At 46.3% G+C, this 27,882-nt stretch overlaps 1 long non-coding RNA gene across 1 annotated transcript; it reads left to right on the forward strand.

The window, feature by feature from the left end:
• Window positions 1–527: 527 nt before the first annotated feature.
• LOC309527115 lies at window positions 528–27,882 on the forward strand. Its single transcript, XR_014217110.1, has 4 exons — window positions 528–734; window positions 15,745–15,942; window positions 19,538–19,613; window positions 22,392–27,882. It is a non-coding gene; the product is annotated as an uncharacterized lncRNA (long non-coding RNA).

Below are 27,882 nucleotides of genomic sequence, written 5' to 3' on the forward strand. Positions count from 1 at the left end.
TCGGTGCACACAAACAGGCACACGCGCGCTCCCCGCCAACCCCGGGCGGTGGGGGGGGGGACTCGGTGCTCCTCAGGAGGTCGGGCCGCCGGGCCTCGCCTTGCGCCCTCGAGCGTCCCAGCGGCCCCCGGTGCCTCTCGGCGGCGTGAGGGCTTCGGCTGCCTCGCCTGCCGCCGGATTCCCCTTCGCCAAAGGAACCGTTCGCTTTCCTCTGGCTGGGGCGCCCCCTCCCGGCAGACTCGCTCGCCAAAGGAAGGTGAAGGCGCGCAGAGGCGCTCCGCGGCGGCGGCGGCGAGCCCCCTTCCTTAGTCCGGCGCCCTCGGCTAGATGCTGGGCCTCAGAGCCAGGAGCCTCCAGCGAGAATGCTCCGGGGGTGGCGGGAGAAGCTTGCTACTTTGCGCACGCGGCGGCGGCGGGCCAGCCAGTTTCACTCCGAGCTGGGGAAGGCAGGAACGGAAAAGCGGAGCGGGTTCCAGAAGGGACGGATACACCTGGGAGGCCGAGGGGAGGTGCACACGCACGCATCCGCACAGGGAGGAAAATCTGGAGCGGAACCGAGGAGGGGGGATTCAGAGGAGAAGGAGAGATCTTGAGGAGATCCGGCCGGGAATGGCGCGGCGGGGAGGGGAGGAAGCCCGGAGAACAGGGCAAAGAGATGGGGGAGCGGAGAGAAGGTCCGCTGCAGGGATGAGGAGGGATAAGCCCAGCCAGGCCAAAAACGCGGCACTGGAGAGGTATGGAAGCGGGAAGTGAACGGGGGGAAGGAGGGGAGAGGGAAGTGGACTTCCACCTCGCTCCGCCGGCGAAGGGACCGTGGCTCATGTCAGGTGTGAAGCGGGAGAGCCAGAGTGGGCTGGCACCATGACCCTGGACTTTCAGGATTTAAAGGGGGGGAGGGGAAAAGAGAGAGACGGACTTTCTCTTTAGGACTGGAGCCAGCCAGGTGAATGCTAACTTCTAGCAAATCATAAGAACTGGGTTTACCCTGGCTAGACTTAGAGGACACTCAAGCAAATGTGCTTGGAGGGGAAGGTGGCAGGTTCAAAATATGGTCTGGGCTTGTTCCTTTACCTGGCTGAAACACTCAAGTGGGTAACAAGAGAATGAAAGGCCTGTTCCCGATTCACAAGCTGAGTGAGAGGCAGGGACAAAGGAAAACCCTCTCCGAATTGCTTTGTGCTGCAGTATTGCATGGCAGCTAGTGGAGGGTTGGTGCATATTGTGCCTGCTTGTCAGCAGAACAGGAGCACTGACAGACCAAAGGAAGAATTCCACGTTCCACACTTCTCTCCATGAACCCAAAGGTGTTTGGCCTAAAGCTAGACTCACAGCTTCTTAATTTCTGCACAAAGGTATCACCACTGCAGAAACCTGTGGCTTAGCTTACCATTTTTAAATACATAATAGTTTTGGTGGTTGCTTGCATGTTTCGCAAGTCCATCCCTGATAGTCCCTCTAGATCTTGTTGGATTTCATTTCCTGTCATTCCGGACTGTTGTCCATGCTTGCTGGGGTTTACTGAAACTCGCATTAACAATGCTTGTGGGGGCACTGGCTCCCCAAACCTTAAGTCCTCTGGACAGAAATGGGAAGGTGCTATGTATCTCACAGCATGCAGAGAGTCCCAGAGTTCAATCCCTGGCATATTCAGTGCCATTTTGTATACATTGTTGATGCCAAGTGACAAACAAGATGCTCCCAGGAGCTCTCTGAGAAAGGTGAAGTTATTAACCTCTGAGTGTGAAGTGAGTGTCTTACCTGCCCTTTTATAAATTGCCTCTCTCAAGATAAAGCACAGATTTGAGAAACACGTAACTAGTAATTTTTGTGGGGAAATATGCTGCAGTCCAATTGATAGGCAGGAGCTATTGTATCTGCCATAAAAAGGTAAAGGTACCCCCAGTAGCAATTGCATAGCTATCCCAGTTCTGCTTCCAGGGCTACTTAAACTGGCAATGCTGAGGAGTGAGTCTGCATCTGAGGCACATGCTCAGTAAGACTGGGCATGTCTTACTTGCCATTTACTCCAGGAAAATGCCTCGAGTCATTTTGGCTGGAGCAAATGCCATGGTGGTGGGAGCAGCAACATTAGAAGAGGTGTGACTCACCAGATGTTGTTGGTTTAGAACTCCCATCATCCCTGACCACTGCCCATGCTGTCTGGGGTTGATAGGAGTTGAGAGTCCAACGCCATCTAGAGGGCCACAGGCTCCCCATCCCTGTATTAGAAAACAAAGCCACCACACTATGCCTATATATGTGGAAAGAAGTCTCACTGTGTATGTTCCCAGGTGTATCTCCGCAGGGCTGCAGAATTAGAAGCAAGGAAGTGAAAAGGGCAAGGTAGTTTCCGAGGGCTAAGCGTCATCTCACATAAATGAGTTGTAAGAAATATTGTTATTTGTAACTAGAAGATTACAAAATAGGGAGAATTTTAAAATCAACACCACTATCCATCTCCCTGTCTTGGATAGTGCGACTCATTATCTCTCTTTTCCCCCCTCCACCAATATTGTTTCGAGGCATTTTACTTGTGTTTCTAATCAGGGCTTATCTGTTTTAGAAGTCTCAGCAAACCTCTACAAAGAAGTGGCATATGGAAGCTGAATCTGGTTTTCTGAGGCAGCTCTTTGTGTTTGTAAAACCCATTTAACCCTGCCCACATGCACTTCACACACACACACACAGGCACAAAATCCTTCTTTAAATGTTCCATCCAATAGCACGAATAAATGAAAGATCAGACAGCCCATCTCTCTTACATGCTTTCCAAAACTAAAATGTCTGAAAACATTTATTATCTCCACTTTAAGACTACAGTCCCATGCACATTTACTTGGGAGTATGTCTAATTGAACTCACTATGATTTGCTTCTGAGTAAACATGCACAGGACTGGGGCTGCCTGTAATTCCCTTGCCAACCTAAATGATTCCAGTTTTTTTATCATCGTTGTTCATTCCCACCAAGAGAAACCCAGACCATTTTTTCCCTCCTGCTTGCTGGAGGCAAAGTCCTTTTCTCTCTATGGTCCAGTGCTTACAAATCCGGTCCAGGTTTTCCACTAAACCAATCCCTTTTTGTGTCATTTGGATTCACCTTTTCAAGCTTTTCTCTGCTGCCACAAGGGTTAGAAATTCATTTTGTTTAAAAAATGAATCCGAGATGCTCACATAATACACTTTGTCCTCCAAAGATCTGGGCTAAGTCATGGTTATGTAGTCTTGGGGAATCAATTCTTCTATGCTAGTATTTCCCAGAATAAATACCAGGTTTGCTAAAAGAAGATGCAACACATCTGTAGTATAATCTGGAGAAGGAAAGGAGAATGCACAACAGCTGTATGTGCCATTACCTGGAAGCCCCAGCAAATCCAGCTACTGCTTTGGCCAAGGAGGGAACTATTGTGACATGTGCCACCGGTTTCAACTTACCCCTTTCCAAGATGTAGTTGGTGGCAGGGGAAATTCACCAGTGGAATCCAGATGTTACTTCTGTAGCCTTGTAAGGTTTCTGCTGAGGGAACACTGTTGCAGCGTCTTCTGTAGTGGGAAGAAGGGACAGGAGCTTTATTGACAATCTACCCTGATCCTCAAAGGCTTTCCTATTTTGCAGATCGACAGGCAGAGCGCATTGATGATTAAGGCCAATGTGAGTAAATATGCCACAGCCTTTGAAGGGAATAAGTTATTGGCAGTACATGTTGGCTGTGTGGTATCACTTTGCAGGCTATTGCAGTGGCTCAGCCAAGCAGATCACTCCTTAGAGATGACAGTGGTCCACTCAGAGAGGAGGAGTGTTTTGTCAACCCTGGATTGCAAAACATGAGGCCTCTCTAACCCTTGTCACACACCCATTCTCGGAATAATTCCTCCCTCCTCTCTGTCTCTTTCCCCACCCCCCTACATGCCTCTCTCCAGCTTCCAGAATTCTCTTTGGCTTTTGGGACAGTCTCTTCACACACATCCCTCAATCTAGGGCAGGAGTGGAGAAACATTCTGAGACCACAGGTCACATTCCCTTATGGGAGTTGCATGTATATGGTGGGTGGAACCAGAGGTCTTCAATGTCTTCTGCTGGTGCAATGGGGATTTTTGTCCCTTCCTCTCATGCCCTTCTCCAGTTGGCTGGTGGGTGGGTGTCAGGGGGAAAACCCCAGAAGAGCATGTGGGGGGGGGAGAGAGGGGAGATCATTTTGTCTGGCAAGCTGAAATGCTTGTGCTGACTAGACAGTGTCCTGAGTACTATGTTGAATTCCTCCCAGAGGCAAAAGTGGGCAGAACAATAGATGGAGCTCTTGCCTTTGTAGGGTAGGCTAAATTCTGGGCCTGCAAGTCAGAGGTCTCTACAGCTGGGCAAGCAAGAGGCAAATGGTTCAAAAGCACATCCCAGTTAGACCAAAAGCACTCAAGGGGGAATTAGAGGAGGACGAGCTAGGAAGGCCTGGAGGACTATTTGGCCCCTAAGCCTGAGGTTCCCCACCCTTCCTAGGGGCGGGCTGCCTCTACAGATGCATCATGCATGACCTCCACCTTTCTGTCACAGCTGTTACCACTCAAGTTACTCAAAGAATGTTGTTACAAAAGAACATGTTGGATGGAGTTCAGTGTTGTGTTCTTCTTCCAGTCTTTCCATCTGCACAAACATCTCTGCTTGCCAGATAGAATGATCCTATCTCTCTGCTCCCCCCATGTGTTCTCCCCCAGAACCAATGTTGTGGGGAATGCCTGGGAAAGAAAAGAGGGGGAAGGGAAAGCCCTGTTTCCCAAGCGGAAGTCCTTGTGCAAGGCATCCGCTGATGGGGCTCATTAGGAGAATCTTGCCCAATTTTTTTAAGAATAATGCCAAAGGGTTGGGTGAGTTTGTGTCCTCCTTGGTTTTTAAACAAATATTTGGATTTCTCAACACTTCTACATTCATTTCTCAAACTTAGTATCCTTCTGTTGATTGGTTTCTGCCCTTGCCTGCTGAACTTGAGCTTCTACCAAAGGGCCAAGCTGCTCTTCTGCCAAGTCCATGTTGTTGAACAACCCTCTAAACAAGTCTTCCAGCAGTGTAAAGCAGATGGATTAAATGAACATTTTGATTATTTATTTAAGGCATTTATATAACACTTAATCATTAGCATTTCTAAGCAGTGTACATAAACCATGTGGAGAATAAAGCAGCAGAAATTCATCACAAAATCAAACTAAAAGCTGAAAACAAGCAAATATGCACATTAATTTTTTCCTTCACCAAATACCTTCAATGCCAGGAACAGCATTCCATAGTGTTGCTTAAGTGTTGCTTAAGCTGGGTTGTTTTTGCAGATCATTATCCCACTGTTTTCTCGTGGACTTTTAAGAGGGCTCTTGGGGTGCATACATGTTCATTAACACTTTATTCATCCTTGAGGGGATGCAAGTGGCACTGGGGTCTAAACCACTGAGCCTCTTGGACCTGCTGATTGGAAGGTTGGCAGTTCAAATTCACATGACGGGGTGAGATCCCATTGCTTTGTTCCAGCTTCTGCCAACCTAGCGTTCAAAAGCACACCAGTGCAGGCAGATAAATAGGTACCACTGCGGAGGGAAGGTAAATGATGTTTCCTTGCGCTCTGGCTTCTGTCATGGTGTTCCATTGCGCCAGAAGTGGTTTAGTCATGCTGGCCACACGACCCGGAAAGCTGTCTGTGGACAAACGCTGACTCCCTCGGCCTGAAGCAAGATGAGCGCCACACCCCATAGTCACCTTTGACTGGACTTGACCATACAGGGGCCCTTTACCTTTATACCTTTATACCTTTCATTAATCCTGGAATACAATACTAGTTTTCCATAAGCCACACCTTTGCTTAGCCTTTCCTTAACCTTTCCAATCAAGTATCAAACAGTTGGTGCAGGTTCCTCAGTGCAATTTGAATTATCAAACATGTATCAGAGTAAACTTTAAAATGGTTAACTGGTGGGGCAAGTTTTAATTAGCAGAATGTGAGTTGAGAGCACAGGGGGGGTTGGGAAGGGGAGCACAGACGTTATGCTATTTTGATTCTGGTGTCTTAGCTCAACTTATAAAGAAAAAATAAGAGTCTCTCAGCTAACAAATTTATTAAGGTATGATTTATTATGGTAATAAAACAGCCTGGATTGCAACCAGAGCATAGGTGGTGGAAATCTTGTTCTGAGACTGACCGAACACTGGTTAGAGCTCGTAATTGCACCATCATGTGACAGTGAGGATAGCAAAGAAGAAGAACTTTGTTGCATCCTTGAGGGTGCTCTGGAAGTGGTTGTCCCTGGAAGACACGCGACTGGACCCTTGAAGGCGCACTATGACACATATTTGTGTAAGAATTTGAAGGTACAATGGCTCACCTTTGGAGCAATCTTGACACCATGGCTTTGGCAGCTCCTAGCAAGGCATGCAATATCACATCTTTCCTTGTTATGTAGGATTGGTTTATGTGACCTGATATCATCAGAAGATGCTTGCAGTAAATGTGCTCTATTATTTGCTCTCCTGATAACTGTCCCTCCTGGCTAATTGAATGTAGTCAGCAGGGTATGGTCAGTTTACCCTGGAGGGAGGTGATCCAGCTATGTGAATCTATCAGTCTGATCTACTGACTGGTGATTTATTTTGTCTTTGTTCTATGAATGTAATTTTATTGTTGATCTGATACTGTTCACTGCCATGACAATTTATTTTCTTAATCTTGAGGGTGCATAGAATGATTTTATTTTTTTGCAAATAAAAATACATAAATAAATGTAAACTTGTTCCATGATCTGCATGTTAGCCTCCTGGTTGTTTTTTGCTGCAGCGAACTCACATGGCTACCCCTCTGGAAATGTAAAGGGTGGGAAACATAAACGATGACCTTTCCTTCTCACAATCTTTGTTTATTCAATTGTTACCTCTCTCATGCTTCCGTCAATATCTCAAAAACATCTGTATTGAGGTTTTTTGGTAATATGCACATTTATTTAAATTTGATCAATTAATTAACTGATCGGCTAAAGGACTGATTATTGTAATGAACTAACAGTTCTCTAACAGGCTGACAGCCCTAATTATAAGTCTTAAAACACTGGAAAGTATTGATGTGGCACAGTGGCCTGCCTTAGAAATGTGGAGACTGAAAGGGTGCTAGTAAGAGATCCAGAGGTGGCTACTACAGAGCAACATTCTGAAAATTTGGGGAGAGAACATTCAGGTAGGAAGTGAGCAAATGCACCACGTGAGATATGGTCTTATGAGACTAGAGCAATTCTTGCGTAAGGGTGAAGGGCCAAACAGAAAGGGGGTCTCAGAAAAAGGGCGTGAATCTAATAGCCAAGATTATCTTATGAACCTATGGAAGACCTGATGAGCACTATTTTTACATTCTTAATCTGAATGTTCGTTATGTGTGAACATTGCCTCCATTCTTATTTCCTTGGTGTTAACACCAGGGGCTGGATTCAATTAAGTCCCTGTGCAAGCAGAATGAGTTCCACAAGTGCAATGGAACTCCTCCTCCCACCCATGCCCCCCGCCCCACCAATCTGCTCTGGAAGGTGGGTGGAAATCCAAGCAGAGGAAAGAGGAATGGTAATTTCTGTTTTACTCATGGAAGTTGTTCCATGCCTGCAATGATGCAATGATTTAGCTGGCTACAACATCAGATTTTCATAGTTGTTGAACCAAATAGAAAAGTGTCATAATTACATAATCCCCACCTGAAAAAAAAGGGAACTTGTGGACAGGAGGAGGAGGAAGATGGTGAATTGGAGCTCTCTACTTTCTCATCTGAGGCCAAAGGGGTTGGGCAAAGCACATGGCCCCCGAAATATAGCCGGGGGGACCCGCCATGTGTGACTTCAGTAACAGAATCAACTAGGACAGAAAGCAAAGATCTACTACTGTAATTAACTTAGATTAATCACCTGAAGAAATATATTACAGTGTATCACAGCCTTGCTCTTTGCCATTGCCGTTGCTGAGACCTGGCCAGTATAATTGTGACTTGAAAAGCTTGATTGTTGGCTACCAGGGGTGCCAACTTGAATAAAATATTGGGGGGACTCAGGTAAGCCCCACCCGCGTAGTCAATCACAAGATATAGCATGCATGCACTATTTGAATTGCCATGCCCATTAACGGGGGTGGGGGGGAGCCCCAAATAATAATCTAAAAAGTTTTAAAACATTCTAAGAAGAGCTAAAAACTTGATCTCAACCAGTGACCTCAAGGTTGCCAGGAACAGTGTCTTTCAGCCATCAAATGCCTGAATAAACAGAAATGTTTTTAAATTCCTCCTGAAAGTTAATAATGAGGGATACATACACACCCCACTAGGGAGAGCATTCTACAAATGGGGAACTGCCACTGAAAAGTGAGTCATAGCCAACCAGGGCAGCCTCCAATGGCAGTGCCACCAACAAGGCCTCACCCGCTGATCACAGGGTTCAAGATGATTCATAGTGGGGAAAACACTCTTACCAGTCTGGAGTGCTCATGAAGTTGATGGAGGTAGAGGAGAGGGCCAAAACTACAGGCAAAAGTGATTGTATTCCCAGTTGGGGTTTCTCCTGCATTGTGGTACAGAAAGCTGTACAAGATATAAGTTACGTAGCAGGAACTCTCGGGTATAGATGGAGCTGTTTATGTTGGGTGGGTGACTGCCTCCCTATGAGCACGTAGAATCCCTCCAGGACTGGAAAACCAATTCCTCTTTGGATGGAGTCCCAGGGGGTGTGCTGACATGATGGAGTATTGAGTTTTTAATTGAGTATTCAGTTAACCAGTTAATCGGTGGTGGAGGCAACAACAGCAACTTGAACCAATTTCTGGAGAGGCAGGCATATTGGTCTGTTGCAAAAAAATAAAATAAAAAAACATTCTGGTGACACCTAAAAGACTAACAATTTTATTATGGCACAAGCTTTAATGGATGAGAGTCCACTTCATCAGCTGTATCTGATGTAGTGGACTCTAGTCCACTAAATTGCATGTCATCATAAAACTGTTATTTGTTCAGGGCAGATTTCAGCATGGCGCTATGGCAATCGTTCTGTCAGTGCAAACATTTTAGCTTGCCAGAAGATTCAATCCTCCTCCCCACTGTGTGTGGTTCTGGGTGTTCTCCCAACCCCACTCCAGAGCCAATTTGGGGGGCACGGGCAAGGCGGGACAGAGAAGAGCAAGCCTTGTTGTGTGAGTGGAAGTCCTTGCGCAAGCTTGTGCTAGTAGGAATTGTTAGTAGAATCCCACCTGAAGCAGACCCTCCAAGTGTCCCTATTTTCCAAGGAGGTACCTGATTTAGAAGGATGTGGGTAGCGCTGTGGTCTAAACCACAGAGCCTAGGGCTTGCTGATTGGAAGGTCAGCGCTTCGAATCCCCACAATGGGGTGAGCTCCCGTTGCTCGGTCCCAGCTCCTGCCAACCTAGCAGTTTGAAAGCATGTCAGAATGCAAGTAGATAAATAGGTACCGCTCCAGTGGGAAGGTAAATGGCATTTCCGTGTGCTGCTCTGGTTCGCCATTAGCGGCTTAGTCATGCTGCCCACGTGACCCGGAAGCTGTATGCAGACAAACGCCGGTAAAGCGAGATGAACGCCACAACCCCAGAGTCAATTGCAACTGGACTTAAAAGTCAGGGGTCCCTTTACCTTTACCTTACCTGATTTAGAGAAGCAATCAGAATTTCTGATTTGATCCCAGAATGTCCCACTTTTCCTTGTGACGCCCCTATTTTCATTGGAGACATATTGGAGGGTATGGAGTTATCCGAACCCCGAGCCATCTGATGGGAATCCTGTAAAGAGAAGGGTTTTTTAAAAAAACAAATGTTTAATGTTTTATTATGTTTTGATATATGTTGGAAGCTGCCCAGAGTGGCTGGGGCAACTCAGTAAGTTGTGTGAGGTATAAATAGTAAAATTATCATTATGGAATGGGACGTCACCATTTTCATAGAAAAAATGTTGGAGGGTATGCTGAAGGTGCCACAAAATACTCTTTGTTGAGTTTGAACCAATTGACAGTGGTCATGGGAGCAGTAACTCAGCTCTATGGAGGGACTTTGCACACACCCCTCTTAAGCGTTGAGGGTGTCATATCTGTTTTGAATCGGCACTATGAATATGGCTGCAGAACTGCATTTATGAGAATATTATGCCAATGCCCTGCATTCTGCCTCTTGCTGTTTGACTTGCACTGCTGTTCTGCTAGTTTATAAGTCTGTCTGCAGCAGCTTATTTAGAGGATAGATTTGCTTGAAAGAGGTCAGGTGCATAAAAGCTAAAGTAAAAGCATTCAGCCCAAAACTACATTCTCTAACACACTGTTCCAAGAGTGGATTTCAGTAAGGCTGATCACATATTTACGTATTGCCAGTGACTGATGGACTTATCACACCACTATACATTAACTAGGTCCTTTAACAAGGAAATAAGTTTGGCATAACCAACTGATCAGGACCTTTATGTCCATATGGGTCCAGGGAACAGATATTTCTTTCTAGAAGAATAATCAGGTACTGTAACTCTAATCCCAGTTTTGTCTTAGTATGTGGTATTTGACATGCTTGTACCGAGATGCTGTAATCCTATGTGCACTTACTTTGAAGTAATTTGCACTGAAATCAACAATGTTTGCTTCAAAGTAAGCATGGATAGGATCAAGATGGCTAGTCAAGAACTAGGTAGACCTCTGTGCGCCATTAATTTATGGCACATAAGCCACTTTACCTCCCTCCCCCCTTCTTTCTAAATAAAGCTTAATTTTGTTCAACAGGGTTTTTTCCTATCCTACAGAAACATCAATACCCACAAAAGCTGCTGGGAACTATGTTGGTTCTGAGCATCAGTGGGGGGGTTAACAGTATAGTTGGGATTCCACAAGAGCTGAACATGAGAGTCTGCATAACTCTTCATCACATTTACTCTTGACTGTTGTTGGAACCCCAGGATGCCTTTTCCATCTGGTTTTTAATGGTTAAGAATGGACAAAATGGTTATCTAGTGTGAAAAGGCACCATGGAGAAGTCCTGTCAGTTTGCATGTGACGCACAAAGAGCAGACTCTGGTACCTTAACCCAGGCTTCCTCCTCCTCCTCCTCCTCCGCCTCCTACAGTGGTCATCTTCTGTTGCAAACCTGCACTGGAATGCAGAAGCCTCTCCCTGAATCTCACCCAAGCACTTCATCAATGATAACGAACCCTCTAAAAATCGATGATAAAATGGGCACACTGACCCTCCACCTGCCTCAGCAAAAATGTAGGCTTTGCAACATTCCTTATTAGAATGCAAACTGAGCAATTCGCTTGTTCCCGCTCCCTCCCCAACACATGCATAAAAATGCTTATTTCTTAAAAAAATAATAATCCATTAATAGGCTTACAATGACAGAGTGACCCAGATACCTCTTCACCCTCCAATTCAGGATACAGCACACTTTTTGAGTCCACAGGGATGATCATCAATTAAGCAGGGCTACTCTGCTGCAGCCAGGGCACATGCACGAGTCACTGCTTTATGCCAGATGCTCCTCCTGGCAGTGACCTCGTCCCTGGCCCCACTTCACCATCTCTAAAAGAAAAAGTGCGCGAGCAGACGAGCAGTCCTATCTGGAACACACTAAATGGCACACCAATCAGCAGTCCCCAGTATCTAGAAGGAGGCTGCCATTTTGCCACATAGCAGCTGACAGGTTTGTGAGTTACCAGACACACTTTACTATATGTGTGTGTGCACATGCTTCCTTCTGTGTTTTGGGAGAGGGGTTATTTTTAGAATGAGAACACAGAATGTATAGTTTACAACTCTGCATGTATAAATTCTCTCTCTCACCCTCTCCTTCCTTGGAACAGAGAAGTGACAAAGTGAGAGCAACACATTGGACAGAACTGGCCAAAGTGGAAGCTCAAGTCCAAAGCATGGATTGAATAAGGCCCTTTGTAGTTTCCAGAGAAATATGGGATGTGTGACTTGGAACAGAAGGACATGCCTCCTTTCCCCCTTACCTCTGTTAATGTCTGAGGATCCCTTGAGTTGAAGCTGGCTAGGCAGGGTGCGGGAAGGAGAGATGTCCCCTGTCCCTTAAGTGCTGAGAAGCCAGGGGTTAAAAGTTAGGAATTTTAGGGAGTTCTGAGGTTGGTTTTGATCTTTTGTTCCACCCAAACCTCAGTATTCCTTCCTGCCTTGTCCTCATTCCTGTCTTCTTCCGGAGTGGCCAATCAGGATTGACCTTTGTTTCAGCCCCCCCCCCCCCACATCCTGAAGCAAATTAGCCACTGTATTAATTTCACAGATAAAGATCTGCAAAAGCCTAATCAAGCCAGGCCAGGTGATTTGAAGTGCTGCAGTTGAGGGTTAGCTGGTGAGGCTCCATGAAGTTCATGCCATTCAGGGGGCTGGACAGAAATGAGCCTGTTCAGGTGTTTAAAGAATCTCTTAGTGGACCACAAGCTTAGCGTGAGTCAACAGTGTGATGCAGCAGCAAAAAAACCACTAATGCTATTCTAGACTGCATCAAAAGAATTATAGCGTCCAGATCAAGGGAAGTACTGAGCCTACGGCTTGCCGATCAGGAGGTCAGCGGTTAAAATCCCCACGGGGTGAGCTCCCGTTGTTCGGTCCCAGCTCCTGCCAACCTATCAGTTTGAAAGCACATCAAAGTGCAAGTGGATGAATAGGTACCGCTCCAGCAGGAAGGTAAATGGTGTTTCTGTGCGCTTCTCTGGTTCGCCAGAAGCAGCTTAGTCATGCTGGAAAACCTGTCTGCGGACAAACGTCGTCTCCCTCGACCTGTAAAGCGAGATGAGCACCGCATCCCCAGAGTCATTCGCGACTGGACTTAACTGTCAGGGGTCTGCCTTAGTCAGACCACACTTGGAATACTGGGTCTAATTCTGGGCACCACAATTTAAGAAGGATGTTAACAAGCTGGAACATGTGCGGAGGAGGGCAACCAAGATTATCAAGGGTCTGGAAACTAAGTCTTATGAGGAGCGCTGGAAAGAGCTGGGTATGTTTAGCCTGGAAAAGAGGAGACCGAGAGGAGATATGATAGCCACCTCCAAATATCTTAAGGGCTGTCACATGGATGAGGGAGCATGCTTGTTTTCTCCTGCTCTGGAAGGTAGGACTTGAACCTATGGCTTCAAGCTACAAGAAATGAGATTCTGACTAAACATTTGGAAAAACTTTCTGACAGTAAGAGGTGGTGGACTCTCCTTCCTTGGAGGTTTTTAAGCAGAGGTTGGATGGCCATCTGCCATGGATGCTTTAGCTGAGATTCCTGCATTGCAGGCGGTTGGACTAGATGACCCTTGGGGTCATTTCCATCTCTAAGATTCTATGGTTCTATGGTTCTATGTGAGGGGGCACACAAACCACATATAGGAGGTGCCTGATCCTGGGAGCTCTGCCCCTAGCATCCCTGTGTAGACGACGACTCCTACTACTACCACTACTACTACTACTATTATGCTACTAGAATGATGCAGAGTTGTTAGTGAACACAAGGCTCATATATGCGATACATGTATTAGAGTCTTCTAATAGCTACCACTGTAGCTCATGACAATGTGGAACAGAACTGGGTAACCTGAAGGTTGGGGGAATAAAGCACATAAATCTGGCTATGATAAAAAGGCCAGGAAAATTGAGTCTGGCCTCCAATAAACTCCTGCATAATGCTACTAAGGACAAATTGATAGTGGCACCTGGCAAGATAACTGAGCCAGTGGAATAATCCAGGTCATACGTTGTGCAGACAGAGAATGGACAGTTAGCTCATACCTGTCAGCACATTCTCTTTCTGCGGAAGAGTGTGGCATCTGTTATTTCCCCCATTACTTTAATTTGAATCACATATTCAATTTAATCGTCTTTTGTGTGTTCTGATTTGTTTAAAGTGCTTCGAGATGTTCTTTCCCCCCCATTTTCTAAACAAGCTAGCCCTATGTTCATATTGTTCACGGAGAACACGCCTACCATAGAAATGCAACTTCCATGTTTAAGGACAGTACAATACTCTGTATTTTTCCACTCTGTTACATCCAAGCAGGCTCACCGCATGGCCTACCAGTTTCTCCTTTACTGCTGTGAATTGCTGGGGGAGTTAAAGCCTTGTGTGCTGTTGCTGCTGCTGAGCTCAGTAAGAACAAACAGAGACAGGGAACAAAGGGAAGAAAAATAGTGATAACTTGAAATTTGGGGTAGACAGACACCAGTAGGGTGGAGAAACAGAGAAGTGGAGGTGACAGAGAAAGTGCAAAATGGGAGGACAGACCAAAAGAGAGAAAAGGGAAAGGTAAGAGATATGGGGGTGCAACGTTATGATGGTGATGCAGGGAGAGGAGAGTGCTATGGGGTGCAGATGAAAATAAGGGTTCAGAAGAACCTATGCCTGGGATAACAGAAGGAATAGAGAGACCTCTAACAGCACAAAGAGAGAAAATAATACTTGGGTGTGTGCAGAGGAGAAAAAAGAGGGCAACAGAGACCTGGTGCCAAAAAGAACAGGGCAAAAATAAATACAGTGGTACCTCGGGTTACATACGCTTCAGGTTACATACGCTTCAGGTTACAGACTCCGTTAACCCAGAAATAGTGCTTCAGGTTAAGAACTTTGCTTCAGGATGAGAACAGAAATTTTGCTCTGGCGGCGCGGCAGCAGCAGGAGGCCCCATTAGCTAAAGTGGTGCTTCAGGTTAAGAACAGTTTCAGGTTAAGTACGGAACTCCGGAACGAATTAAGTACTTAACCCAAGGTACCACTGTAATATGCTATGAGGTACAGAAAGAAATGGGCTTGGCAGTGGTGGTGGGGAGACAGAGAATAGGTTAAAAAGAAAACATTAAAAATGTAGCAAAAATAATTCCCGGCAATTACTGTGGTGATGTGGGCCCCTTGCGTTAATCAGGAAATGTCAATGTCTCCCTCGGAGTGATCTGGATTGTATGCACCTGTTGTAGGCAGATACAGCAGGCAGGAGTCAGCAGCTCCTCCCCTTCCTTTTCAGGGCTGGAAACTTTGTGCTGCTCCTTTGCCACCCTCTTGATAAAGGGAAGGAAAGGAGTTAGTCCTGCCCAGAAGAGGGAGAGGGAAGGCTGACTGGCAGGCACCCCACTGCAAGTAGAGCCCCACATCCCCTGGCTTCATGGGGGATTGTGAGTACTCCCAGAGTGATCTACTTGCCCGAACGTTGTCTCTCATGATCTTCCAGAATGTGCTCACAGCAGCAGGAAGCTTGTCCTTGCTTTACCAGAGCAAAAAATAAAAAAAACCTGCTTGGCAAATTGCAAAAGAAGGCTCATTGATTTCAACAGGAAAATGAAGCACGTGCTCAGCATCAGTCTCCCTTTGAAGATGTGAAAGTGCTTGACTTTGGTTGGATTGCATCCTCACTCTGTTTCTTGACCCTTCTTTTGTATCGGTGTGCAGTGCAAGATGAAACTGTTTTTTTGTTTTTTTAAAGAACATATTGCAGCTATTTTTTCACTTCTTAGGTACAGTGTAAGTTTGTGCTTATTTTAAATCTTCTGTTGCCTTTTGTTCATTGCATACAGTTAAGATGCTTAATTCTTATGAAAAATGCACCAGTTATTGAGATCAAGGTGTTTGTGGTTGATTCTCTGTTTTAAACTCACCTATAAAATCTGTCCTTTTCATAAGATGTTTCCTTATTTAAAGAAGATGTTCAGTTTAGGCAAAAACCTCTGAACTAAAACTAACACATCTCATGTAACTAAAACTGTTTCTCATCCTACCAGTTTCTAGAGCTACTCTACAGAGGACGGTCCTCAATTCTGAAGGGCTGTCAGGCAAAGGCCCTCTGAGTGGTCCTGTCCAAATCTCGTTTAGAGCTAGAGGGAGAGTATCAGGGAGGGACTTGATGCTGCCCAACCACAGCGAACATCTGAACAGCAGACTGAACAGCCACACACAGGCCATGGCCTTCCCCCACGATGGTGAGATTTATTGTTTTTCTACTTAAGCTGTAAGAATTATTTATAAATTTGAATCAATTCCTATAAATGACCAAATGTAAATTTGATGCAAACCTTTGTCCTCCTTTGCCCTCTTTTTTGGCATGGCATACACAGCCATGCCCTACACATCAGCATTTGAGCTTGGCCACATGGCTACTGACGTCTCTGTTGGTTTTAAGGAAATAATTGGTTTTCTATAGGCTTCTTTGAAACTCCTCAGAAAGGTGGCAGCCCCACCTTGTGAGAAAGACAGCCTTCGCTTCCACCGATGGCAGAGCTCCCCTTTCGAAAAGGGATGGCTGACACAGGCATCGCGGATGTCAACTTAGAATCCCTCCCCACTCTACAATAATCATGTTATTTTCAAGGTTTGAAAGGAGGGCTCCTATTTAATTTTGGAAAGGGTGATATCCTGTATGCAAGTTCATCTTGCTCTCTAAAAGTAGCAAACATCAACCACCCCAGGCCCTGTGCTCCACTCTGAAGAAACCTTTTCCCTTATTCTTTCTTTCTTTCTTTCTTTCTTTCTTTCTTTCTTTCTTTCTTTCTTTCTTTCTTTTTCTTGGATGTGCACTTTATGACCTACTTTTATTTTAGGATGGAGGCAAACAGGCTCCCCCCTCAGCAAGCTCTCCTGCATGCCCCAAGGGCCTTGTCTCCCTCCATGTTGTCAGAACCCACATAGGAAGCTGCCTTACACCACGTCAGACTATTTGCCCATCTAGTCCAGTATTCCCTCCGACTGGCAGCAGTTCTCCAGAGTCTCAAGCACAAGTCTTTCAAATTATCATTTGTATTTAGCTAAAGATAACCAAGGTAGACAAATAAGGCTCTGAGCTGCTGGATTCTTAGGACTTTTTTGGGCAGGGTGGGGTGTTGTGTGTAAGGTACACAGCATTTGTTTTGTGGCTGTAAGGCATCGCCCGGAGATTAATTTCCTTCCTTTGTGGTTTCATGACAACTGACTTCCACGTCTGGTTTTCCCCACTGCCGTAACATTAAAGTGCTCACTAAAGTGTTTTTGTTATAAGTGAGCATTTCCACAGCATGAATTAAACAATTAAAACCGAGTCCTCTGAGGGCAGGATGGATCCAGCAATAATATATCAATTTTTAAGAAAAAGATGTGCTTGGAATGAACTGTTTTGGTTTAGCAAAATTCAGTGAATTAGCTCAAAATCGCTGAACTACACCTGAAAATAGTCCCCATAATTGTCCAGTGCACAGAGCATGAATTAAGTTCATTGAATTATTTCTAGTTCATCATCAAGTTCATTCTCTTGCATGTGTTTTTGACTTTGGGGGGCCTTTAAGCTTAAAGAGAGGAATTGGTAGGGGAAATAAACCAAACAATTCACATTCTGCTGTGTGTGTGTGTGCCTTGATGCTTCCTTAGTCTTAAATATAGACTTTAAATATAGTTTATACTTCAGCATAGTAGCTTGTAACATTCTGAAGTCTGGGTGCAGGGAGGGATGCAAAGAATCATTTGAAACAATTTGAATCGAACTGCGAACTGAATGTGAACTGAACCAGTTTATTTCATAAAGGAACAAAAGTGAACTGGAATTAGTTCCTTTTGGGACATGTCAACCTTGAACTAGAACTAGTTCCTTTTTAAAATGAACCTCCCCAGTTCTGCAATGGCTACACGAGGCTCGAGACCAAGCAAAAAGGGTAGGGGAGAAAGAGAACACTTCCCTTCTCATCCAGCCCACATGCTGTGATGGGAGTGGTTGTGCACCTTTATAGATCCGTAATGTGAGAAACCACATGGCGAATAATGGACTATGATTCACTTTAAGAGACATATTAGGGAAACACATTCGCCCTTAGTAGCTTATCATGTATTTTTCTCTCCAGTACTCTCAAATATACTGTTGTGTGCTCAGCTGGCTTGATCACTGTGAATGAGTGGTCAAGTCCTTGATAAAGGAATGTTAATGTTCTTTAATGATTGTGGATGGTCTCCTGAATAAGCCATTCCATTTCACAGGTGGGGTATGAGATGAGCTTTCTCTGCACCTCTCCACAGGCAGTGGTGCAGCTTCCCACTGTTTCTCTGGACCTGCTGCCTATTTTTAGGCATTTGCTTGCTTCCAGTAGGTGCTGCTAATATTATTTGTAGATAAAACAAATATTACAAAGACAGCAGAAATTGCCTTTACTCTCTCATCCAAATGAAATGGAATTCTGTCGTGCTGCCCCTCTTTCCGCCTTATGCTGAATCCGACCAAGGTTTCAAGCAGGAGTCTTCCCTAGCCCTACCTAGAGATGGCGAGGATCAAACCTGAGACCTTCAGCATTCAAAGCATACCATTTATGATTCAGCTAGTATCTGCAGTGGATTTGAATTGATTTTATATTTGTGCTGTTGTTATTTTCCAGCTATTTATATGGAAAGGCCTACTTGCATTTTTATTTTAAAGGTTGTTTTAACTGTTTTTATATATGTAACTGTTTTATATATATACACCGATTATATTGTAAATCGCTTGAGAATGCGTCATGGGAAGTGACTCAAAAATGAAATAAATAAATAATAGCTTCGACCTTTCCTAAGCGAGGAGATTGTAATAATACAATCACATCCCTGGTCTATTTCCCCACCCCCACCCCACCCGCTGCAATATACAGTTTAGAATATTTGTGGAGTAAAAGTTCCGCTCTCAGGAGGAAAAGGAGGGGGTGATATGTCATGGTTGCTTAATGTTAAGTTTCACTGGTTTCTCCCTCACGCCCACCTCCCCTGCATAGATTGAAACAGATCAGTAAAGATTAATTAGTAAAGATTTGCTTCCACCTCCTTAACTGAAATCGCAACTCACAATAAGGATATGAGAACTCACTTTACGGCTTTGCGTTTGTGTTGCACCTACGAGGTGATGATGTGGAGGTATGCAACAAGACATGGGATGCTTCAGGACGGGGGTGGGGGTGGGGGGAGGGCTTAAGTTGCAAATGAGACATTGAGATATTGCAAATGCTTTGTTGGCAGCAGACTTTTTTCACTGACTGAATTTCCTCTGGAAAGGGTAAATCCAGATTAAAGTGGGGGTGGCGGGGGTGGAAAACAGGCTGGTGTCTTGATGTCAATGACGTCATGTGTGCACTGCAAAAACTATCAGGCATGAGGAGTACTGATCCCACAATAAACACCTACCCAGAAGCACCCTAGGAAACCTGCACTATGACTGGGAGGCACATGTTTCCTTGTGCACAGGTGTGCAGATGCATGTAGTACAGTACCTGTAAATGTTGCATTGCTCAAAGATGCAGGGTGGTGGGTAGGTGACATTCCACGGAGGTGCGATGCATGTTAGATAACATTACCCAGTTTCAGAAGAATGACCCTCTCCCTTGCTATTCTCCACCAGGTATATCTATGAACATTTCCCCCTTCCAACAGACTTTTATTTCATGAGGCAGACAGTGTTCTTTATTTTTATTTTGTTTAAAAACTGCTGATCTGTCTCCTTTTTGGTAATTGTTTTATATTGTTTAACACAACTGTAATGCCATGTATGCGGCAAAGTGCCCTGAGTTATGTTTTTTTGTTTTTGTTTTACACCAGGAGGATGAGATACAAATGTTTGAATAAAACGATATGGAAAAAATTGCAAGGCTTTGCAGAAGAGTATATAGTTCAGGTATTGCCTTTTGCTTATGACTTTAATGAATTAATATCGCACACAGATGTACTGTTTGCAGAGAGCCAGAAATGCAGCCTTGCAGACCCTGCAGATTCGGGGAGGGGAGGCAAATCCACGAGAAGCAGCCTCTATTTCTTTTTAATTAAACTCTTCAATCAACCCCCCCCCCCTTTTCCCTTTTCCCTACTCCCAAGGCTCTTCCATTAGTGTTTCCCTCCCTGCCTTACTAATGGCCTTGCAGGCCCTTCCCTGTTATAACTCTCCCTGCCGCCCCACCTCTGGGTTTTGCCACTCTCCCCTCCTACAACTGTATTTCCCAGCCCACGCTGCTCAGAGCATGATTTACGAGAAGGCAACGCCAATTCCAGTCTGGCAGGAGAGTCGGGTACCACATTGGCTGAGAGAATGGCGCCGGTGCCAGGCCAGGGGGGAGCCCAGAGGGTGCAGCTTCCCAGAAAGAAGGTCGAGTGTGGAGGGAGGAGGACTGCTTGGCCAAACGCAGCAGCAGCAGTAGCAGCAGCAAGCCACAAGCTCTGCAGGAGCAGAGAAAACTGAGCAATGGCATCAGGTCCAGCATTCCTTCCATCCCGCCCATCTGTCTGAGACAGAAGCAGAAGGGGAATCCTGCATGCATGCAAGCAAACAAACAAACAAAAAACACGACAACAAGGCGGCAGGCAAGTTCCCTTCTGCCCTGGGTGCTTGTTTCTCTCCTGAAAGGCACTCTTAACATATAGGCGGTGCCTTGCACCGTTGAGCTGCTAGGCCGTGACAGAGACACAGATTTCACAAGCTGCCCCCGTTTCTTCAGCTCCGTTCTTAATTGCTCATTCACTCCCATGGAGACACATTTATCTTAAAGCATCAGTGGAGGCAAAAGATGCAGAGGGCGACAAACAGAGACTCCTCCTCTCTCGGCAAGCATAAAGGAGACATTGCAGAGCTGAGATTCACATCAGGGCTCCCTCCCTGGCGCTCTCATGTAGGATGATGCTCCCTCCAGCTCAGAGAACGGAGGCCCCTGGGAATGCGCTGCACGTCTGCACAAACACAGCCCACTGCAGGGCGGGAAACTGTCCATCCTTGAGACAAGGTTCTGCCACCTGTGGGCATGAGGAGGAGCTAGTGTGCCTTTCTCGGCTGAGAGCCCTTCATATTCTCTTGTTTCTCGCCTGCCTCTGGAGCTGCCCACTGCCGCACAACGCATCCATCAATTGTTTGCCACCAGAGGAAGCACAAAGGTAGGGCGCAGCCAGTAGACACAGGTTCAAATCTCAGCCATGAAGCTCACAAGCCTCTCCGATTAGCCCTCCCCACAGGTTTGTTGTGAATACAGAACTGGGTGGGAGAGTGGGAGGACCGTGTGCATCCACCCTGGACTCCTTGGAGGAAAAGTGAAATAAAAATGTAATGCTCTAGAAAGCACGGAGGGTGGGGAGGCATAACTCAGTGGCAGACAACTGGCTTTAAACATAGAGGTTTTATCCACAACATCTCCAGTTAGGGTGGGGAGATCTAAGACTTGGGGGGCTGAATGTGGTTCCCCAGGCCTCTCTAACTGACCCAGGACTCTCCCCCTTTCCCAGGACACTCCCCCTCTCCCCAGGCGGCACCCCCTCACTGCCCTGCTTCGCACACTCCTTGGGTATTTTTGCCTGGCTGGAATGTGTCCTTGAATTCCGATCATGTCTCTTGCTTGCCTAGATGAAGGATAGAGGTGTGTAGCTTGCTAGCTTGCTGTATGACGGTCATTCCTCCACACACTTTTGCCCCTGGCCCTGCCCACCCCTGGCATGTGGCCTCTGGAAGGTTGCTCAGAAGCGAATGCAGCTGCCCTCAGGCTGAGAAAGGTCCCTCATCCCTCAGTTAAAGGGAGCAGAGCAGGAAAAAAGCCCTGCCTGAGGCAGCTGCCAGTAAGCAGGCAGGGAGAAGCAATGGCCTGGCTCACCTTGGCCTGTTTCCTGCCTGTGTTTGAATACTAAGCCGACTAGAGATCAGGCATCTTTGAAAGCTGAAACCCATCCTGAATAGGGTTTGTTGGGATTCATGGCGGAGACCGCAAGCACGCTTAGGTCCCTCTCAGCCCAGTGGAAAGCCTGACTGGGAGCAATGAACCAGCACACCTGATCCCCAGGATTACAGAGGTCTGGACTGGATCCAAGACTCCCTCTGGAGACTCCTGCATCTTTTAAGACAGCCACTACTGTCTCCTTCACATGCAGGGCTACAGCTGCATCGCTGCTGCTCTTGGATATGGACGTCTTGCACGCCTTCCCTTTTCCCTCTGGCGCAGGTGATGAGTGCTACCTTCTGCAGAAAACTGCCTTCTCTCTCTCTCTCTCTCTCTCTCTCTCTCTCTCTCTCTCTCTCTCTTCGAAGGGCTCCCTGAACCAGGGCTATCCCTGATGGCTGAAGCCCAGGATGTCTCTCCAGGGATGCAATCCTGCTTTTTGCATTAATAATTTACACCGTGTTGTTCAGCTAATAATGGCCTTTCCTTGTGATTAGCTCACTTAATGGGCTAAAATTGGCAAGAGAACAATGGGGCTTTAATCTTCCTGGGGAGCGTGGCGGGTGGGGGAGGTGGGAGGAGAAGAAATACATTTCCTAGATCTTCTGCACTTGTGGAATATCTCGCTGCCCCTGTCTCTGGCAAGAGGAGAGGGCTTGCAGGTGCCAGAGACCCCTCCTCCAAGCACATCATCCTCAGCCTGTGTGTGTTCCAAGTCCTCTGGCTGTAGGAAAATGCCCTGCAATATATTTCTCTGATTACAGGTCTGAAGCATTGAGAGCTCCTGGCTGCCCTGGCCAGGTTGTGGCATGCATTGCCCATACCTGCCTCCCATCCTTCTCAACCACTTCTCAATCAGTGTTTTGATACCACCCTCTGTTCTCCAGAAGTGCAGTATAAGAACAGTCTGCTTTCATCCTCGGGGATCCATTAGTAGCGGATGCCCCATGCACATCACAGACCAGCAGTTAGGAAGAAGAGAAGAAGAAGAAGAGTTTGGATTTGATATCCCGCTTTATCACTACCCTACGGAGTCTCAAAGCGGCTAACCTTCTCCTTTCCCTTCCTCCCCCACAACAAACACTCTGTGAGGTGAGTGGGGCTGAGAGACTTCAAAGAAGTGTGACTGGCCCAAGGTCACCCAGCAGCTGCATGTGGAGGAGTGGAGACGCGAACCCGGTTCACCAGATTACGAGACTGCCGCTCTTAACCACTACACCATACTGGCTCCCAGAAGCAGCATGAAGGAGGAGACAAACAGAAATGGTGGCCTCCTTTCCCAAAGACCTCCTTTGGTGTATTAATCCCACTGGCAGGTGCAGTTGGCATTGGCTACTGGAACAGGGGCAGCTTTTGTTTGCGGCAACCGCCTTAAGAACCATAGGAGGAGGCAGTTGTTTCTTAGGGGGCCATTGCCACCGGGGGAAACTCGTTTCGGAGAGGCGGTGGCCACAATCATTCTGAAAGGGCAAGGCCTGCACTCCCTGGTAAACATAAACACCGCCTGAAGTCCCGAGTGGCTTTGCATTGGCTTTATCCGTCAGTATGTGCTTGAATTCCTGATCTCCACTTCCCGGTCTCTCTGTTCCTCTGACCTGCCTGTCTCTAGCTTCATTGCTACTCCCTGCTTTCTGCTCCGCTTGACAGACTCCTTGGCTGTGACCTTGGCTCTGCTTGACTCTGACTTTGGCTCCCCCTCTTGCATTGGTTTCTGTGTTTGAACTGTCTTCCTGGCTCCTGACCCCGTTTCTCTGCACAGTTCTCAAAGAGGCTCACAGCTGACACACAATGGCACCAGCCCAGGTCCCACTTTGATTAGACTAGCTCGGCTCAGTTTTCTTTCCTGAGGTGGGGGCAGAAACAAGGAGGCACCAACTGCCTGCCCACCCCAGAAGCTCCCTTCTCCTATGCCAGTGATGAGCAGACTTAAGCCGTTGATTTTGTACTACGTCCAAACAATGCTACAGTAGTGTAGCAGGCAAGGAGCAGCTAGAATCATAGAATCATGGAATTTAAAGTTGGAAGGGACTCCGAGGTTCATCTAGTCCAACCCCCTGCAGTGCAGAAATATGCAGCTGTCCCATATGGCGTTCAAACCTGTAACCTTGGTGTTATCAGCACCATGCTCTAACCAACTGAGCTGTAGAATTAAAGAATGGGGTGCCTCTGAGCCCAGACCAAGAAACTGTTTTTAGTACTAGAATTGAGCTCACAGTCTTTTCGCATCAATATCCACTCCTGGTTCCCCTCCCCAAGCTTTATTTGCTTCGGCAGCCTAATTTAGGGGACACAAACACACACGCGTATTTATGTTGTTGCTAATCTACTGGAGGCTCCAATACTTTGGCCACCTCATGAGAAGAGAAGACTCCCTGGAAAAGACCCTGGTGTTGGGAAAGATGGAGGGCACAAGGAGAAGAGGACGGCAGAGGACGAGATGGTTGGACAGTGTTCTCGAAGTTACCATCATCAGTCTGACCAAACTGTGGGAAGCAGTGGAAGACAGGAGTGCCTGGCGTGCTCTGGTCCATGGGGTCACGAAGAGTCGGACACGACTAAACAACAACAATCTACTGGAAACTACCCAGAGATCTGACACCAGTTGCTGGAAACTGCAGGAGGGGAAAGTCTGCTTGAGCTCAGGTTCTGCTTGCTGTTTCCCACAGGCATCTAATTGGCCCCCATGAGAAGAGGATGCTTAACGAGATGGGCCATTGGTCTGATCTGGCAGGTTCTTCTTGTGCTCTGAACTGTGCCCACCCCTGTTCTAAGCTACCAAACCCATTTCCTCTTGTAACCAACTAACACTATTTCCCTGCACAATATCTTCCCTCACCATCTCCAACTAATGCCATTGCCACAACTGTAAGCATGTTTGCCTGGCTGTATATCCCAAGGGTGGGAAAGAACTGGCCTGGGCAGTGGGGTGGCGGGGGTTGTAGTAAGTGGAAAGGAGAGGATACAAGCAAGGAAGGACACCCTCCTCCGGGTCCTGCTCCTCACCCTCCTTGAGTGCTTGTGCCTGGCTGAAATGTTTCCTTGAGCTCTTGCTTGCCTGCCTGGAGAAGCGGGGGTCTGTTTGTTTATTAGCAATTTCTAGGATTGTAGGCAATTGAACTAAGAGCAGATCCATACTGTGCATTGAAAGCAAATCCAGTGCATATTTAAAGCATGTTACTTTCCCCAAAGAATCCTGGAAACTGTAGTTTGTTAAGGATGCTGGGACTTCTGTCTTTGTGAGGGGGGGGACTACAGCTCCCAGGGTGCTTTGTGGGAAGTATTGTGCTTTCAATGTATGTTGGACGTGCTTCAAATGTATGGTGTGGATCTGACCAATCACACCTGCTGCTCCGCCCACTTTTGCTCCTGCCACCCCCCCCCCCACTGGTATGCAGCTCCTGAAAGGTTATCAATGAGGAAACAGCCTGGGGGCTGAACAACTTCCTCCACCCTGATACATCCCACTGAACTGAGCAGGAGTGGGGGGACGGGACTTACTTCTAACATGCTGAGAATTTAGTTGTAACTCTCTCTTTTTACATCACAAAAAGATCCCTTGCAGCATTAAGAGAGTGAGAGATTCTTGTGATATAAAAAGAGACTCTCCTCTCCCGCAGAGTCTCTCCCCTCCCGCAGTCTCTACTTAACTGTAGATCCCAATCATTAACCCAGTGATTCAGTTGTCATTGTTACCTCAGCTAGCTGGCAGATAATTCTCACTGCCCCAGAGTCTAACCCTAGAACAACTGTAAATAAGTGAAGCAGTCTCCTCTTTTAAGTACCGTAACTTCTATGGTAAGTAACCGAGCTGAGAAATCATTGTGTTTGTGCAAAACTCATCAAACAATCCCATAATAACCTATTGAGGCCAAGACTCAATGGCCACTGTAATGGCAAACTATTTATGCTGGCTAAATAGTGATTTGAAGGAAGCTGAAAGGAGAGGACATAAGGAAGAAATGCATGGAGAAAACAGCTGCTTCAACTGCATGGCTGCACCAAACCCCTCAGAAAACAGCATTTTTGGGCTGATGCCTTACTGGTGGAAAGCGGGCAGAGAAATATGGGATGTGTCTCCTTCCCCAGTACAGACAAACCCCAGTTCCATGGTGGTTCAGATTACTTGTGCCACAAATCCATCTAGCCTCAAATAAATGTTCTCTTGCAGGGGGAGGGGGTCTTAGAAGAGGCACCCTGAGCTCCACAGACTCATAAGATGTAGTCCATCCATTTCTTCGAAGGTCTTTCCTTCAGCTCCAGTTTCATAGACTCCCATGGGCCAGAGACAGCCCTCTCCTCTTCCCACTGCAGGGCACTTCCAGCAATGCACAGAGACCCTCCCTGATTTCGAGGGAACCGCAAACCCTTCTGAGACTCTGACCTACATTCTTTCATTCCAAGGACATCTTTGGAAGGCACCAGGGCACTTAGCTTTCACATCTCACATTACTTAGCACCAGGCGCCATCTTTCCTCATATCTCCAACACCCTTCTTAATTACTCTTCATACCATCATTTCTCATGGAAATCCATTTCTCTCAAGGCAAATGTGAAGGTGAAAGGTTACAAAGTATTGAAACAAAACTCCCATCCTCAAGGGGAGGGGAAAGAAGGAATTCCCCATCAGGTCTGACCTTCCTCCCCACTGAGTTTAACAGCACACACACACACACACACAAGCACTTTTTCTCAGAGTAAACTTAATTTTGAGATTTGGATTCGGCAGGTTAAAATTAGCTCAGTTTGTTAATAAGTCCTGTATCTAGATTGCTAAAGGACTGTGGAAATTTGAGTTCTTGAGGGAGAAAATATTCAGGCACCTCTTCCATTGATATATAAATATATAATACATTTGAATGGCATTTGTTGCCAGTTATTGGCCCCACGATATTTACAGATATGACCTTCCCATCCTTCCTTGGTGAAACATTGCTTGGTACTCAACATTATTGAAGTCCTGAAAGCAGGAATGGGACACGTCTCCTTTGGATATGTCTCCAGGTAAGCAGCAATTCACACAGATCTACAGTCAAGGAGGTCCATGCTGCTGCCAGCTTCATCCTGGAGCTGTGGCAGCCACCTGTGAAGCCAGGATCGGAGCCAAGCAGCTGTCATTGCCTCTGGGTTATTGCTAAATAGATTCCTGCCAATGCTATGTACCCCATGCCCTTGTAACAAAGCCGCCTGGGTTCCCTGCGTTGCACAGCAGCTGCCTCTGCTTGATTAAGGCTTCCAGTGGCATATGCTGATAGGGGTGGTGGTAACCAGGGAAAGATCAAGCCAAGGAAGGAATGGCCGTCAACCCAACACAACTGGACTCTTCTGTTTCTAGGGCATTGCCTTTCATAGCTAGGTCTTCCCCACTCGATCTTGGCAGCCCGAAAGACCAGGCTAGTAGCTAAAGCCAAAGGGAGGCAGGAAAAGAACTAGAAGCCTATTATGGTCCTCCATCATCAGCAACAATGGTTTCATCACCAGTTATGAAAATGAACGGACCATTGTTACAGCTAAAAGAAACCCAACAGGGGGGGAAATGACAATAATGAAAGAAAGGAAACATTTTGAATAGAAAGCAAATAACTCAAATGTGAATAAACTGAAAATCAATTGGAGCACTGCTACCCAGCATAAATGTTTTAAAAGTACAATTTTGGGAATTGTGTTTCTTTTGTTGTTTAGAATTCAGATATTTTCATATGAGTGGAATATACCATTCAAATTGCATATTTATTTATTCCCTAGAGTTAATCTGGTAACCTCTAGATTAGATTACTGCAATGCGTTATATGTAGGGCTCCCTCTGAAGATGGTTCGGAAACTTCAGCTGGTGCAGAATTCAGTGGCCAGCTTGCTGATTGGGACAAGACAGTTTGAGCAGATTACACTGATCCTGCTTAAATGGCTCAGGACCACCATAACTCAAGGACTGCCTCTGCCCAGATAAACCGACCTGGACCCAGTGATCATCATCTGAGGCTCTTGCTAATGTGCCTCCTCCATGAGAGGTCTGGAGGGTAGCAACACAAGAATGGGCCTTTTCTGTGGTGGCTCCCCATTTGTGGAATGCTCTCCCCCTTGAGGATCGCCTGCCCGCAACTGCATTACATATATTTAGGTGCCAGGTGAAAATGTTTTTCTATAACCAGGCCTTTGACTGATTAACATTTTCTGTCCTTTTAAATGTGTTTGTGGGAGGGGGCTATTGGTTTCTGTTTTATTATGTATTTTGTGTTCTCATTTTGTATTTTTATGTTG

The sequence above is a fragment of the Podarcis vaucheri genome (genome assembly GCF_965113315.1).
Source record: "Podarcis vaucheri genome assembly, chromosome: 2".
Classification (NCBI taxonomy): Eukaryota; Metazoa; Chordata; class Lepidosauria; order Squamata; family Lacertidae; genus Podarcis; species Podarcis vaucheri.